This window comes from Gobio gobio (assembly GCF_949357685.1).
Source record: "Gobio gobio genome assembly, chromosome: 7".
Lineage (NCBI taxonomy): Eukaryota > Metazoa > Chordata > Actinopteri > Cypriniformes > Gobionidae > Gobio > Gobio gobio.
Genome location: NC_137103.1, coordinates 38954013 through 38966627, shown reverse-complemented (window position 1 = coordinate 38966627; position 12615 = coordinate 38954013).

Here is a 12615-nt window from a genome sequence, read left to right as displayed (position 1 = left end):
CCCAGCAATTGATGATGAAGTCAACTTTAGTTTGTCTCAGCTCAATAGAGTTCAATTCCAGATGATTTTATTATTTTGTACATATCTTGTGCTGATTATAAAGTCATTTCATTCAGCCTGTGTACAAATGTCCTTATGCTTACGGAGGGCAGTGAGAAAAGTGGGTGGTGTAAAAAAAAAAGCCCTCTGTTGGAAGGGCACGGTCACATACACACACACATAAAAACACACACGCACAGGTCACTACTGGTCTCGACTGGTCAGGTCCGCAGGTGCTGCTTGGCTTGACTGGAGCCTAGTTTGCATATATTTGCATACTGTCAGACAGCGTCAGAGAGTTGGAGTTAACCCAAAACCAGAGAGAGAGAGAGATGCTGCCAGTTTGAACTCTAAATGCCGAGAAGAGACAGGGTTATGATAAGAAAAAGAGATAATATGTCCTGTTTTAACTCCATATTTTTGTCTCTTATTTTTGTCTTGCAGATGCATAACTAGGAATATTTGTTATTTATATAGTTATTTACAGTATATACCAACTTACTGTCTATTCTATTCCTTTTGTAAAAAAATAATTTTAATAATGCAATGCAAATAAACATTTAATGAATTTGGGTATTTATTAGGATGTATTAAATGTATTACAATTAGGGACACAAATTGTGTCTGAAAACCACATACCACCATGTCATATATTGAATGAATTTAATGAACATTGAAAACATTGAATGAATAACCATAAAAATTACCGTGAATGTATAAAAAAATATGCCTTTTAAAAGCTATGTTCACTTTCATGAACAGTTTTCTGTATCTGAAAAAGTTGAGAAACTTCAACATTAATCCAAAAAAGCATGCACACTTCAAAAATCTACCATAAGTACTTTGATTTGGGGCCTAGTAATGCTAATCTTGATGTCTATGCAAGATATGCTGTTGTGAATTGGGAACATCCACCCAGAGGAATTACATTGATTGTCATCCATGTAGTCCCACCTCAAAAGGAAACTGTCAGGAATGCTTGCCTCCCAGGCTTTTAGTGTAAGCATAGGCTATTGTAAATGCATAAACATATTTGGGTGAAAGACTTAAGACAAGATAAGTAGCTATGCATCTATCTTTATTTCTCAATTCCATAATGTATTAGTTTAGCATATCGCTGTCTAAAATGAATCTCTGCCCTCCCTTTCTCACCTTCTCTCTGAGTTTGTCCTCTCCTGCTGAGGGACATTGATGCTTGTTTACTGCCGTGGTGTCTCTGGACAGGGAGGCTTGTAGCACAGCATGAGTCTCACACAGGTGTGAAACACACGCAAACACTAAATATTACAAAGTGAGGGAGGACACGTTTTAACACAACACAGGGTTTGATTTAGGTGAAGATTCTTGGAAACTAAATTATCTTTGAATTATTAAAAATGTGCTATGTATAAATATATATATATATATATATATATATATATATATATATATATATATATATATATATATATATATATATATATATATATATATATATATATACACCGATCAGGCATAACATTATGACCACTGACAGGTGAAGTGAATAACACTGATTATCTCTTCATCACGGCACCTGTTAGTGGGTGGGATATATTAGGCAGCAAGTGAACATTTTGTCCTCAAAGTTGATGTGTTAGGAGCAGGAAAAAGCATAAGGATTTGAGCGAGTCTGACAAGGGCCAAATGTGATGGCTAGACGACTGGGTCAGATCATCTCCAAAACTGCAGCTCTTGTGGGGTGTTTCCGGTCTGCAGTGGTTAGTATTTAGCAAAAGTGCTCCAAGGAAGAAACAGTGGCCAACCGGCAACAGAGTCATGAGCGGCCAAGGCTCATTGATGCACATGAAAAAATAAACTACTTACACTTGTTTAAAGAGTCTGAGGTGTTGAATTGGCCTCCAAATTCCCCAAATCTCAATCCATTCGAGCATCTGTGGGATGTGCTGAACAAACAAGTCCTATCCATGGAGGCCCCACCTCACAACTTACAGGACTTAAAGGATCTGCTGCTAATATCTTGGTGCCAGATACCACAGCACACCTTCAGGGGTCTAGTGGAGTCCATGCCTCGACGGGTCAGGGCTGTTTTGGCAGCAAAAGGGGGACCAATGCAATATTAGGAACGGTCATAATGTCATAATGTTATGCCTGATCTATGTATATACTGTATATATTCACATAAATAATAATTGTATATTTATAAACATTAGAAATGAATAAAATAAAATGTATAAAAATGTGATATATATATATATATATATATATATATATATATATATATATATATATATATATATATATATATATATATATATATATATATATATATATATATATATATATTTAAAGGATGTCCCTTTTGGGCAATGAAAAAATTGTCCATGATCACATTTCTTATTATTAATGATAAAAACAGTTGTCCTGTTTAATATTTTTGTGGATACTTATTTTTGATAAGTAAAATAGTAAATAGAATGGAAAAAAAACATGTATTACTTTTAATCAACTTGATGCATCCTTGCTGAATAAAAGTATTACAATTTTACTTACCCCAAGCTTTTGAACAGTAGTACCTCAACATTAAGAATTATATTTAAGAATAGATTTTTGTGTCTTGGAAAATCCAAGCAAAAAAAATTATAATGCTGAGATACTGTTCAAAAGCTTGGGGTAAGTCAAATTTGTATAATTTTATTCATCAAGGATGCGTTCAATTTATAAAAAAGGGAATTAAATGTTTTTGAACTCTTTTACTATGAAAAAATCCTGAATGTATTTACAATTATTTATTTAGCAGATGCTTTTATCCAAAGCGACTTACAGTTGAGGAAACAACAAGTGATTCATCTTAAGAAGGCAATAAACACAAGAAGTGCCAGCAATACAAAGTTTCAGTCATCATTCAAGATAGTAAGCTAGAACAGGGAGGGATTAAGGAATAATGAGAACATAGACAAAAGAACAATGAAAGCAAAGCATTTTTTTTTTTAAGAAAAGTGCTCATGGAAGAGATTCGTTTTTTTGAGAATTGTGAGGAATTTGAATGTCCGGATGGGGTTGGGAAGATCATTCCACCAGCCAGGAACAGTGAGCGTTCTTGAGAGTAAGTTTGAGCCTCTCTGTGATGGAACACCAAAGTGCTGCTCACTTTTCCATCCGCAGGCTTCTGGAGGGGATGTAGACTCGTAAGAGAGAGCGGAGGTATGAGGGTTCAGAGCCCGTGGCCGTTCTGTATTCAAGCATGAATGACTTGAACTTCATGCAAGCCGCAACCGGAAGCTAGTGCAGTAGAGCATTGCAATAGTCCAGCCTTGACAAGGGCCTGAATGAGAAGTTGCATGCTGTTTCATGCTCTGTTAGGAAGGGCCTGATCTTCCTAATATGCAGTGCAAACCTGCATGATCGTGCTGTTCTTGCAATGTGATCTTTAAAGGTCAGATGATCATCAAAGGATTTCCCAAAGATTTCTCACCGAACTAAATGGGATTGTCGTTGATGAACCTAGCTGGACTGTAAACTGGTGATGTTACTGAAGAAGAGGCTGATTAAACCACGTTTCCACCGCAGGAACTTTCCCCAGGAACTAGGAACTTTGGGGTGGTACTCAGTGTGTTTTGACCGCAGGAACCTGAATGAAGTTCCGAGTAAAGATCTCCCCCTCCGAAAGTCCCTGCTTGTGAGGTAGTACTTTTTCAAAGTTCAGGAACTTTCGGGAGTGGGACTTGGGCGCTGAACATGCTGATTGGTTGAGCTCACGCAGCATTTTATTTCAACCGGCATTTTTAAAAGTCTTTTGCGACGATCGTTCTGCGTTCAGCAAATATCAGTCTTGCTCTTTCTGTCTGATGGCGCACATTCGCCTGAGCCATCTCACGGTCAATGTCCGTAATAGCTGATAATAACATAAGTTGTCTTATTTTAAATCTAGCTTTACGAGCTTTCAGAATACGCTTTAGTATCAGTGCTTGTCTCTTTTCCGCAGTTTTGTTAATGACCTCTTTAGTAACGGGCAGCAAACACACTCTGTCAGTTTAAATCAAGACTAAAAACACATCTCTTTACTATGGCATACACATAAAACACTTTTTCAATTAAATGATTGTTAGGCTGCATTAACTAGGTCAGCCAGAACCGGGAACACTGCCCATAACACCTGATGTACTCGTGACATCATCAGAAGAATGGCATCTACGCTAATGTTAGTTTCTCTGTTTTATCCTGAGGTTTACTGCAGTCAGCCGGATCCAGGCCGTATCCAGATCAGATGGTGGACCTGCTACCAGAGAAGACCAACACATGACCCTGAAGTGTCTGCAGAGACCAGGGCAATTAGACTCCCCTGAAATCGTCGACACGGCATCCTCAATAAACCCGTCTCCGGCGTGATGACACCGATTGTTCGAATATTACAATTTAATAATACTTAAATCGATATGTCATCCTCAATAAACCCGTCTCCAGCGTGTTGCCTCCGATCTTTCAAATATTGCACTTTAATAATTATTTAATCAACACATCAGCCTCAATAAACCCGTCTCCGGCGTGTTGCCTCCGATCCTTTGAATATTCCGATCTATTATGACCTCTGACCTGTAAAGTTTCCAGAATAATAATCATACGCTGTTTGTTAATTGGCCAGAGGAGAACTGGCACCCCGACTGAGCCTGGTTTCTCCCAAGGTTTATTTTTCTCCATTAGGTCACCTGATGGGGTTTTGGTTTCCTTGCCACTGTTGCCTCTGGCTTGGCGTGCTCAGTTGGGGACACTAAATTTTTCTAAATTTTTCAACTAAATATTGAAATAAATCTAATTATTAAACTAAATTAACCATATAAACTAAATTACTGATCTAAAGCCCACACTGCCACTGTATGATAATTGAAATGAACTGATGACATAACCGTTTTCTCCAGAATGGCTAGACGGCTGAATAAAATTATGCTGCATTATTTTCCTGTTTAACACTGTAAAGCTGCTTTGAAACAATCTGCATTGTTAAAAGCGCTATATAAATAAAGTTGACTTGACTTGACTTGACTTTAGTATACCAATACATAACCAGCAAAAGCAGCACAGCTTGAATCTCAGTCGCGCGCAGTCATATGTCACCGGACTAATTTGCCTATTCTTCACGGTACTTTAGACCGCAGTGGAAACGCAGAAAGTAGCAGGTCTGGGGGAAAAAAAGTTCCTGGTACAAATTGTTCTGGGTAATTTCCGTTGAAAAGGGGCTTTAGCTAGGTTCTGTTGAAGGGGATGTTCTTTCATCTATGCTGAGATGTCTACCAGGCAGTCTGAGATCCGTGCAGCTATGTGGGATCATCTGGTTGAAATGAAAAGTAGAGCTGCGTGTCATCAGCATAGCAATGGTAGGAAAAACTAGTGCCTCTATAATGGGTCCTATATGGAAAAGAGGAAGGGTCCAAAGTGGTCCCGAATGTATTACAGTTCCGCAAAAATATTAAGCAGCACACCCGTTTTCAACATTGATAATAGTAAGAAATGTTTCTTGAGCACATTAGAATGATTTCTCATGTGACACCGAAGACGGGAGTAATAGCTGCTGAAAATTCAGCTTTGCCATCTTAAAATATATATTTTTATTATGATAATATTATTTGTAATATTTCAAAATATTACTGTTTTACTGTACTGTAATATTACTGTTCTGTCCCTATAGTGGTCAACCTTGGTGAGCAGACTTTTTTCCAAAATATATATAAAAAAAAAAAAATCATACCAACTTTTGAATGACAGTGTATCTTCTGAAACCCTAGTCAAGACAGAAATTACTGGGGTCTTTTTCTCAAGAGACTTAAGCAGTTGTCTCCAATCAATCTCATTGCTGTCTATGCGAAATGTCATACAATTTTTCAAAATAATTTGATCTGACTTAAAGGGTTAGTTCACCCAAAAATGAAAATTCTGTCATTAATTACTCATCCTCATGTCGTTGGACACCCGTAAGTCCTCCGTTCATATTCGGAACACAAATGAAGATATTTTAGTTGAAAGCTGATGGCTGAGAAAGGCTTCAGATAAGCCTCCATTGGCATTCAGTACATTGACACTTCCAAGATCCATGAAAGGCACTTAAAACGTCGTTACAAAGTCTATCTCACCACAGTGGCTCTACAATAATCTTACGATGCGACGACAATAGTTTTTGTGCGCAAAAAAAAAATCAAAATAACACCTTTATCCAACTTGTTCTCGATTTCCGTGTATGCCTCCACGACGCATGCGCGAGAATATGACGCAGATCCGGCATTCGGACAGATGACCCAGAAGCGATTTGTTTACGAGCAGAGGAAGACGCGCGTGTCTAAGCTGTTGGATTCTACATTGATCGTGCTTTAGGTCTCGGCGTAGTGCTCAAAATGGGGCTTAAGTGTGTATTTCATGGATTCCCGAACACCGGCGCTACGTCATATTCTCGCGCATGCGTCGTGGAAGCATACATGGAAGTCGAGAACAAGTTGGAAAAAGGTGTTATTTTAATTTTTTTTTGCGCACAAAAACTATTGTCGTCGCATCGTAAGATTATTGTAGAGCCACTGTGGTGAGATAGACTTTGTAACGATGTTTTAAGTGCCTTTCATGGATCTTGGAAGTGTCAATGTACTGAATGCCAATGGAGGCCTATCTGAAGCCTTTCTCAGCCATCAGCTTTCAACTAAAATATCTTCATTTGTGTTCCGAATATGAACGGAGGTCTTACGGGTGTCCAACGACATGAGGGTGAGTAATTAATGACAGAATTTTCATTTTTGGGTGAACTAACCCTTTAAGGTTCTCGGCAGCCCATTTGCCTATGGTGGACTCTAACCATCTAGGGGAAAGCATCCCTTTTTTTGAGAAGTTTTCCACTATCTCCATAGGGCACAGAACATTTCAACAGCACTGATTTCAACATACGCATATTTTAAATCATAAGGTAGGAATAAAGTAAAATATAATAAATAAAGTAATCATTAAAACCCATGGGGTACCATCCTTTTCATCTCCCTTAAATCACTTTGTTAACACTTTTTCAAGACTCTTCACATTCCATCTTACATTGCCAAAAGACCTTCACACATTTATCAAAAAATTGCCATCCCAGATACAGCCAAGATGTTAAAGAGATCTTAACCATGATTTGGGTCTGCAAACCTGATTGTTCAAAACCAATATTTCTAATTCACACTGAAAGGTGAAACTTTATATATCTCCATAAAACTTTGTAAAGAGGACTTGAGTGTTGATGGATGGAGAGATAGATGGATGGATGGATACGAAAGTGTTACAGAATGACAATCGCTCTCTTTCTTTTGATACAAAGACGGGTCTGTTCCACAGCAGCTATGAGTAGCCTGACCATCTGTCAACAAACCCCCACAGTACAAACATTGTGACTGACTCGCGCACACACACGCGTGCGCACGCCGGCACACGCACACCTGACCGGCCCAAAGCATTACATCTCAGATTGTATTCCTGCCAAGAGTTTATCACAATGGAACGCATCTCTTCCCTGTGCAATGATATCATAGAGAACCCGCTGGTCTCTTTTCTCCTCTCTCTCTCTCTCTCTCTCTCTCTCTCTCTCTCTCTCTCTCTCTCTCTCTCTCTCTCTCTCTCTCTCTCTCTCTCTCTCTCTCTCTCTCTCTCTCTCTCTCTCTCTCTCTCTCTCTCTCTCTCTCTCTCTCTCTCTCTCTTTCTCTCTCTCTCTCTCTCTCTCTCTCTCTCTCTCTCTCTTTCTGTTTCTCCCTTTGACACAAACCCTCTTTTTCAATGTGTGTGTCTTAAGCCGGCACAATAAGATCTGGTCCCCATACAGCAGGCGTGACAGTAGAGTATTGAAACGCTATTGGAGAAGAGAGACGCCACTGTGTGACAGAGGACAGAGAAGAGACAGCATGAGTGAGAAGAAGAGAGAGCGTGTTTGTCAGTCCTTAGAGCTTATGGAGCCATCTTTCACTAAGATGCTCATTATTGCCGTGTTTGTGTGTGTGTGTGTGTGTGTGTGCGTGCGTGTGTGTGTGTGTGTGTGTGTGAGCTTTTCCAGCAGGTTCTCTCACACACACAGCTGTGAACAGGGTGTAAAGGGATAGAAACCCCCAGACTGCACCAAGCATCACCTAGGCAACAAGATACCACCTGCATCTTTCTTTCACAATTTATCTCCACCAAAGTTTCTTTTGAGGAGAAATGTCAGTTTTTTTGTTTTGTTTTGTGGCTTTAAGTCCATTTGTCAAGTCAAGTTACTTTTATTTCTAAACCGCTTTATACAATACAGATTGTTTCAAAGCAGCTTAACAGTGATACACATGAAAATAATGATTGATTCAAAAAAATTAAATTCTATAAGCTATAAGGGGATCTAGTGTTGAGTCAGTTGATGTCAATTATGATATGAAGTCTATAAAGTAGCACTGTAGAAAACAGTGGTGTCATCATATAGCTAAATTCTGTTCAAGTTCAAGGAACCCAAACTCCATCCTTTGAGTTAACTTTGAGAGACTATCTCTATTTAGTGCACTTAAAAATTATAATCTACAGTCTTTCTCTTCGAGGAAAACTGCCCAAAATATTTGGTCATCTAGTCCAGTCAAATGTTTTCTATAATAAGAATGTCTTTCCCCCTGCAAACAACTAGCAAGTATCACATTGGCTGTGATGTAACTAAAATGTATCTAAAGTCCTTTGGAAGCTGTGCCAATACAGTCATACCAATATATTATAATTCATTTTCTGCTTCAGGTTCTCATATCAATGTTTTTATTTATTTATGAGTTTGTTAATTTTCCTACAGTTCAATTAATAAAGAAGCAAGTAGTCTAAATAAATGTGAACTCCGAAATTGGTGTTCCTCATTTCGGCCAGAGACCGATTTTCTATGAGAGAAAATACTAAATTAAAGTGAACCACAAAAGAGAGATTCAAACTGAGCCTGCATTGGAACTGTCCCACATTTGGTGTAGTTTCAATTGCAATCTAATTATGAAAATGCAATGCTTTGTAGTTTGTTGAATCATGATATATGTATTACTAGTATACTGTATTGTGAGGTAGTTGGCAATAACTGACCCTATTTGATATGCCCTGTCCAAATGTTTTCAGTTTTATGGAAAATACATGACAGAAAACGTTTAAAATTAAGCAGCTTTGCTGACTTTTAATTAAAAATCCTCATTTTGATGTGCCACTTTGCACAATTACAGTACAGACAATGTGTAATTCCCTCATTTCAGTTTAAACAACTTGTGATTATTAACGTGTACAGAGTGCAAGAGATGTATATTTCCCATAGGTATTTTAAATATTAATTAAAGAGTTATAAGAAATGAAACAAACCAAACCAGCTACAAGATGAATCACTGCACAACAAATTTTGATTTGAAGCAAAAACATATTTAAAGGCGTGGTTCCGTGTTTTTTTTTCTAGGCTTGGTTGAGTTTATGGGGCGCAGTATAACATGTCATAATTAGGGCCGGGACTCGATTAAAAAAATTAATCTAATTAATTAGAGGCTTTGTAATTAATTAATCGAAATTAATCGCATTTTAATTGCATATAAATATTTGACCTGAGAACAGTGAGAAGTAATTTTTTTTCACATGGATTTTTAGTATACCATTGAATAATGACTGAATACATAAGCTTATTCAACAAAATATTGTTTATTTATTTCAGTCCAGCAGACCAGTGCAATGTTTGCCATTAAGTGTAGCAATAGCATATTTAGGTCCTTGTAACTTTACTCGGAGTCGGGCTAACGTCCACGCTAACTCCTATGTGTTTTGCGTTGAGGTGATATTTGAGGCTTGATGTGCTGCGGTGATATGCAAATTCCTTGTTGCATAGCTTGCACACAACCATGCTCTTGTCGACGCTTCCATCCTTTCGTTTTTTAAAACAAAATTTCCCATCCACGGGGCCAAGCAAAGCGGTCTCGTCAGCTTCTTCATTCATTTTCACTGTGGTTTGTTGTTGTCGAAAGTCAAGAACGCTAGTTGGTGCTCCAGTATAATCGGTCCGTCGAAACTCATTCATTGAAAAACGTTCCGCGGTGCAAAAATAAGTGTGGTTAAAATTTGTATTTCTTTTTTGCGTAATTAATCTTAATTAACGCGTTAAAGTCCCATAATTAATTAATCTTAATTAACGCGTTAAAGTCCCGGCCCTAGTCATAATACTGTCCTTTGAACGGATCGTTTGCTTCCTGCTTCTGAGAAGCCCATCCCTCCGAAAAACGCAATGGTCTTAGATTGGTTAGATGGCCAAATTTAGTTTGTAGTTCGACAACAGCTCTCTCTCTCTTTCGTAATGACTGCGTCGTGGCCTTGCCCACTTTGTTGCGTGTTCGCGGGGGCAGTGTTTATGTTAATAGCAAGGGTTTATGATGTCACCAACCCAGGAAGAAGCTTGTTGTAGTACAAACCGGCCGTTTTTGTAGGCAATAAACTGCCATAACTTAAAAAAACAATATCTCCGTTTGCATTGAACTTTCAGCGCTGTAACTTTGCAGATACTGTTTATGCTCAAGCAGCAACATTACACACTAACTAAAGTTAAAAAAGTGAAATCGCATGCAACCACCCCTTTAAAAATTGGACAAAAAGACTGTGTATTTAACGGTTTATATATATATATATATATATATATATATATATATATATATATATATATATATATATATATATATATATATATATATATATATATATAATATAATTAATATGTACATTCTACTTAAATATTGTCATGATTCCCATCTCTTGTTCCCTTGTCTTGCGTTTAATTGACTCTTAGTTTGAGGTGTATTCTGGTTCCTATTGTTTCTGTTGATGACTTCTTGTGATTAGTTCCTGTGTACTTCTCATTTCTTATTTGTACATCCTCTTTTTCCTTTCCTCGTGTCTTAGCTCCACCCCCTTAGGATGTGAGCAAAGGATACACCTGTGGGCAAATTCCAATCGGAAGTGAGCATCCCTATACTCGACTCACTCCGAAGGGCAGAACCCTTGAAGTGGGCACTTTGGAGGGAGCAGGGCACTTGTGTGTCATAATGAAGCCATTTGGAACGCACTTGGCGAAGGGAGCACTGAAAGACTCATTAGCTTCACATGGAATGTTACCACGACAAAGCTAGGCAGCGTCAACAGGAATATCCTATTATTGCTGTTAATATGAAATTCACATTTATAATGACGTTTTTTTTTTGTTTGTTTGTTTTTATATTGTTTTGTGTGTGTATGTGTGTGTGTTCCCGATCTGCTCTTAACTTTATAAGTTATTAAACATAAAGCATTAAACACATTTCTTACCTATGAAACATTAAACTTAATATAAAATACATGACGAAAATATATCTATATATCACAACAAAATAAAACAACTTGAATTATTCTGTTCATATGTTAACTCCAACGCTCCCGCCATATCTAAAATATTCTGTTTATACGTTAACTCCAACGCTCCCGCCATATCTAAAAATAAAATTAATCGTGAGGATTTACCACCCTGAGTCACGTGACCATAAACGATTAAACATAAACTTCCTTGAAGTGACCATCGCATGTTCCCTTCGCTAACAGACTTGTGGAAGGGCCCTTCGTGAAGGGATTCAGCAGTTCACTTTCGTTTGGAACGCCTCAACAAATGGCATCCCCTTCCCGAAGTACCCTTCAAGGGTGCAAAAACGCTGTTTGGAATTCGCTGTGTATTTCGCTCAGGAAGCTTCCTCACTCCTTGTTCCCGTGTTTGCCTTGTTTCCTTTCTCCTTCTTTGTTTCCATAGGCCTAGTTAACCTCGTTTGTTACCAATAAACCCATCACCCGTGTTTGCCTTGTTTCCTTTCTCCTTCTTTGTTTCCATAGGCCTAGTTAACCTCGTTTGTTACCAATAAACCCATCACACACACCTGTTTTTATTCCTATTCGATTATTCATATTTAATAATTATTTAATCGACACATCATCCTCAATAAACCCGTCTCTGGCGTGATGACTCTGATATTTCGATTATTCCTATTTAATAATTATTTAATAGACACATCATCCTCAATAAACCCGTCTCCAGCGTGTTGCCTCCGATCTTTTGAATATTCCAAACTATTATGACCTCTGACCTGTAAAGTTGCCAGAATAATAATCATACGCTGTTTGTTAATTGGCCAGAGGAGAACTGGCACCCCGACTGAGCCTGGTTTCTCCCAAGGTTTATTTTTCTCCATTAGGTCACCTGATGGGGTTTTGGTTTCCTTGCCACTGTTGCCTTTGGCTTGGCTTGCTCAGTCGGGGACAATACATTTTTCAACTAAATATCCAAATAAATCTAATTATTAAACTAAATTAACCATATAAACTAAATTACTGATCTAATGCCCACATTGTCACTGTATGATAATTGAAATTAGCCAGATGACATCACCGTTTTCTCGGGAACGGATATACAGCTGAATAAAATTCTGTTGCATTATTTTCCTTTTTAACACTGTGAAGCTACTTTGAAACAATCTGCATTGTTAAAAGCGCTATATAAATAAAGTTGACTTGACTTGACTTGACTTGACCTGTTCCTTGTTCCTGCCCTTGTTCCCGCCCTTG